Source organism: Lepisma saccharinum, chromosome 7 (assembly GCF_977018435.1).
Source record: "Lepisma saccharinum chromosome 7, izLepSacc3.1, whole genome shotgun sequence".
NCBI classification, from domain to species: domain Eukaryota; kingdom Metazoa; phylum Arthropoda; class Insecta; order Zygentoma; family Lepismatidae; genus Lepisma; species Lepisma saccharinum.
Window position 1 is genome coordinate 76,108,720 of NC_139235.1, and position 6,024 is coordinate 76,114,743.

The following is a 6,024-nucleotide window of genomic DNA, read 5'->3' on the forward strand; positions in this document are numbered from 1 at the left end:
CTAAAGTCTGATCATTAATTTTATGTGTATTATTAGTGATAGAGGTGCACACAAATTTTAGCAGTTAACACAAACCTATATATTCACAACCTAATCCTTAACTTTCTGTATTATTGTGGAAATAAATCAGTTTCATAACATACAACAGCAACAAGTAAATAAGGTAGGTAAAGTGATCCCCTGTGCTTAGCACCATGACATGAAGGTGTATAGGGGGTGTGGGGGGTAACGCCCCACACTTTCTTGATCCAGTCTTCAGTAGGGGTGATGCGATCAGCATCACACCCCTGACTGCCCTTAACCCCCAGGTAGCCATGTCATTCGATGCTGGGTGGGTGCCAGGTCCACTTCCAACGTCGGAAACGTTCCCGGATTTGAACCAGCCGGAATTGAAACCGGGACCTTTAGCGTGGTAGTCAGATGCATTACCGACTGAGCCACCACAGCCACACAACAGGAACAAGTATTTGCTGATTGGCTAGTGAATGGAGGAAGGGGGCGGGCCACCTACATACATCCTTGGTTAACAGTATCTAATGCATTGTTTATTGAAGATAATATCTAGCAGAGGCGTGGCGTGCATGTAACTGGTGTTACCGCAGGTAACAGTAAAATGTAAAGAAATTAAAAAGTTTTTTCTCAATAAAATAACAACATTGATAAATAAGTTAACCGACAGCGTTGCAGTTGAGTGTATATTGCAGAGGCCTTTTTTTCTGCAGCCGACAAAAGCAAAGAGACAGGCTGTTCCGCTACCCTCAAAAGGAAAGGGTGCCCACCAATGCAAGGGAACAGCGAGGAAAGACTTCGAGGCAAGTGTGCTAGGGGTTATTCATATGCCTGTTTAGGGGCCCTTTTGCCACTGCGTCTTATCAGATCAGCAAGTGTTGTCACATTGGATTTCCAGAAAAGAGCAAAATCCCGCCTAAAACGGGATACTATTTCTCTGAAGCAACAAGAGCTAGACTGCAAAGCCAAAGCTGAATTTAACTACAACTGAGACCGTTTAGTAATAGACGAAAAGATAAGTACTTGATGCGATTCGTGATTTGAACAAACCTTGCTCCAAAAAACTAAGTTGGCAACAGTAGTACGTACGTCTGGACTTCCTCCCACCGCTGGAGGAGGGGAATTCTATTGTCTGCTCAACGCAGAAACGTCAAACTGACCCAAATGTGTGGTTCTTCTTCCCCTTTCCACCTCTTTGCAAAGAAACAAGAGATGGTTGGCAAGGCTCAACTACTATTCACTGGATTTTCGTGGTAACTCTCTCATTAATGGTAGTTCTTTCTAGGAGTGATTGTGGCTAAATAAATCATCCAGATCAAAGGCATGGTTTTTTTTTGGGGGGGGGGGGGTGGCAGGGTGGAGATGATAACGTCTGATGACCGGTAACACTTTTGAAAAAGTCACGCCACACCACTGATATCTAGATATATCTCTATGAGAAACCGTATCTGACCAGGCATCAAATTCATATAATAGGATTGTATATACATACAGGACAGCAGTGGAGTCCAGTGTTTCTATCCCCTCCCATATTTTTGGGTACTAATGCTACAAAGATGAAAATTTGAACAACGACTACAATGTTAATTAATAGATATAAATTACCTCATTAGCAGTTTGTTAAAATATTATAACTAATAAACAGGGAGCTATACCAATGTATTGATTAGTATGGTATAAGTCCTGATTAGAATCTTTGACATTGCTCGAAAGGAAGCCAACTGGACGATTATCTGGTTTTGAGCTAGCACCTATTTTTCTGAGAAGCGGTGCTGTCACTTTTACCTGCAGTGTTTAGACATCCAACATGAACTGCAACGATGCCACACTCCCAAGTGTCCACATTGTACAGTAAAACCTCATTAATCTGGACCTCGATAAGCTGTCCCAACAGAATATAGACATGTACTTCAAACAAACTTACACAGCAAGAGTTTCGAGTGATGCAGAGCCAGGTCCATCGGGCACATCATCATAATATGGGTATCGTGTACGTACATACTGCATTGTATGTACAGTATTGCTTTACATTTTACTGTACTGTATAGTGTATTTAGGCCTATGCCCTTTAAATACACCATAATAAACATGTTTTGTTGCTATAAACGGAGTTTTAATGCACTTTCTACTTTCTTTTAGGTTATTTCAGTTAATCCGGACTTTCATTAAACCAATCCACTTATCCCCCCATTAGTCCAGATTAACGAGGTTTTACGGTATATATAAAAAAATAGCACAAAACACTATCGCAACCTCACGGTATGAAATCTGAAAACTGAATTGGCAACATCCCATTTACTCCATGTAGACTTGATAAGTACAGTCAGTTCCTCAAACGGGCACTATGGGAAAGGTTTGAGGGAAGGATATAATAAGCTCCAAGGTCTGTAGACTGTTAGTTTCCCCTGCTCTTGAAGGTCTGCTCATAACTCGCCTTTTTTCCAGCCCCCATGTTTATAGCCCTGGCAGGGTCTCTGTGTTGTCATCAGAATGAGACTGCTCCGAGTGTCTGCCATTTCCAACACTGTAAAGCATACAACGCTCTTGTTTTTAAGAGAAAAAACACATATTGAAGATCATCGCAACACAACTTACACAGAATACATGAATGTGATGGTACATAGAAAAAATTATAAGAAAGCAAAATCACAAATTTACCCACTGTTAGTGCTGGAAAGAATTGGAAAAAGAGCAGCACTGGATCCATTGTTTTTGCTTGATGGTAAAGGGTGATCCATAAAGAACGCCGGATTTCAAAAGGACGCCATATTTTTTTTCTTTGGTTGGCAGCATTGTTGGTGCGATTGTTGTTATCAGTTATCATTGAGGTTTTGTGTTGAGAAGCGTTTCAGTTGTTCTACTGTTTGCGTGTGTTGCTAACGCCATGGAAAGTTACAGTAAGAAACAGCGAGTTTTGATTGTCAAAATGCACGTACAAGAATAGTGAAAGTTTCGCGGTGACTGTTCGGAAACTCCGTACGATACTTGGTCATCTTCATGCACCGAACGAATCAACTGTTCGTCGGTTGATCAAGAAATTTGAAGAAACTGGATCAACACAAGACACCAAAAGCCTGGATGCCCTCGAAGTCGCTGGAGTGAAGGAAACGTTGCTGTTGTGCGTGATTCTGTTGCTGTGAGTCCTGCAAAATCGTATCGCCGTCGTGCTCAAGAACTGCATATGGCGCCAACAACAATGCAAAGAATCTTGACGAAAGATCTACGCTTTCACACGTACAAAGTGCAGTTAACACAGGAACTGAAACCAGCGGATCATGGAAAACGACGGCAATTTGTTGACTGTATCCTTGAAAGGGAACGAGAGAACGAGGGTTTCGCAAAGCGCATCATTTTCAGCGATGAAGCTCATTTTCATTTAAACGGGTTCGTAAACAAGCAGAATTGCCGAATATGGGGATCTGAGAACCTAAGAGTGATTCAGGAAAAGGAAATACATCCTCAGAGTTACGGTTTGGTGTGGGATTTGGAGTGGGGGTTTGGTCGGTTCTTACTTTTTTGAAGACGAAGAAGGAAATGCTCTAACAGTGAATGTAATTCGTTACCGTGCAATGCTAACTGATTTTCTTTGGCCTCGTTTGGATCAAATGAACATCGAAAATGTATGGTTCCAACTTGCCACACTTCAGAAGAAACAATCAATCTGCTGCGTGAGAAGTTTCCGGACAGAATAATCTCGTTGCGAGGAGACCAAACCTTCCCACCTCGATCTTGTGACTTGACACCATGTGACTTTTTCTTGTGGGGGTACACCAAGTCACAAGTTTACCAGAACAAACCCCGAAATTTGTTGGAACTTAAGCAAGAAATTCGATGTGTCCTCAACACACTTGATGGGGAAATGTGTGATCGGCTCATGGTGAATTTCAAGGACCGAGTGATTGCGTGTAGGGCTAGTAGGGGGCGGGGGGTCATATGCCTGATATTGTTTTCCATGTTTAAACCTTAATATCTCCTGAAGAGAATGGTATGTTTTTGTGCTTTTTTTCCAAAAATAAATTTCATTTATAGCAACTTCAAATCCGGCGTTCTTTATGGATCACCCTTTATTTGTCCTTTTAATTTTTGGATCCTGCAGTTCAAATATAGAATTCGGAAAAAAATAATGTTCTTTCTTGACAAAACACGAAGTACTTTCGGTTTTGTTTTTACGAACAAACTAATGATAAAACGTATCAAGATTTTTGTTCTCGATCTGACACACACACTTACTCAGAACATTTTTCCTAGCAATCTTGCCTTCACACTAAGGATGGCCAAAAAATATCCAGATTCCGAGAAATTTAAAATCTCGATTTGGAAATTTTATTATCTGAATTTCAGGGATAGAGGTTTATAACCACTTTCCATTTTCAGGTCAAATTTATTAACAAAGCTCTCAATGTGCTTTACTTTTAAGTATAGTCTTCCTCATTTCACAATCATATACTCCGTAAGTAAAAGTAAAGTGCTCCCATGTATTTTACACGGCCCTGGACACTTTTATCCCCCAGAGTTTCCTCCAGGTTCCCACTTTATACGATGCTGGTTGAGCGCCGGAGCTGCTTGAAAATGTGCAAAAACTCCCAGTTATACTCATATACTCCATATATATAAAAAAAGGCCCGCATTTGGCAATCCAAACTTCACATGTCTTGCAAGAACACTGCTATCGTCACTAAGCTAGTGTAACTGGGATTATCATTGTAGGAATGGCACCTTTCTTCAGGATCATCTTTGCTGTAATTCCTACTAATTCGGAAAAGTAGCAACCTGAAATTTGTCTTTTAATAGCATTTGCTCGGAACTTGCCATCAAACGGTAAACAATATGGGAGTTTTTAGTTTTCTTGATATATTCATGCACTTTCAGCACAATGAGACATTATTTATTGTCATCCAGACACTACAATATGAATCGCATAAAAAAATTACTGGAAATACACGAATACAAGTGCAAGGAAAGAACAGAGAAACAAGTTTCTCTTGCTAAAACTAGCGGATACCAAACTTTCCCCAACGATCTGTCATCCCTATGACATCACAGTTTTTCAACCACCTCTGCTTGCTCAAAAGGGTCGGTATGAACAGATTTTCCAAAGCAGGCGGCAAACAAGTCAACGGACCTTGACTGAGCTCCACGTGGACTTGACATATGGTTGTCAGAAGGAAACTGATCTTTCGGAACTTTCTTTGAAGTGGTGTTGGAATCAGGACTTGAAACTTTATCCATGGAGTATATTCTACTTACGTAGTGAATGCAGTTCCAAATTAATGGTATTTGTGCTACGGATTCAGTTTCACCTCTTACTGCTGTTGCCAGCCTCCGTGGCAGAGTGGTTAGCACAGAGTGCTATGATGCCAGGGGTACCAGATTCAAATCCCAGCCTCGACATGGGTGCCCTCACATCAATGTCATAACATCATTATTCATCCTCATCGTGGCGATTTTTTCAGAAAGTGGTAGAAAAGCTAAATAACAAAATTCAAATCAAATCACTTCTTGGTGTAGATAACATTTTCTTGATCTGGTACCAATCACAGAATTAATTACTTTTCTCACACTGTTGAGTGGAACATTTACAGTAGCATCAGGTCCAATAAATGATATAGCATACAGACAATTCTTATAGAAACTTCTACCCAGTGCCCCCCCCCCCCACCAACCCACACACACACTTTTGCACTATACTCAACCTTATGTACCAAAGGCAAATAAACTGTCCTTGCCTCCCCCCTTCCCATTTTGGAACCCAATCACCGCCACTGCTTCTACCTCAAGTTTTTGTTTGTTTGTTTAAAAATGCTGAAACAATAAAAACTAAGCACTGGAGTTACATTGGAATTCTAATGTAAAGCTGACATCATTTGGAAAATCTTATAACTTCCCAGATTAAACTTTACTAAATATAATATCAACTTCATTTTTTCATATCTTTTCATGATGTTTCATAATTTGCTGTTGCATAGGTTACCCACAAGGCAACATCTCAATTTTGCTAGTTATATGAAATAAAAT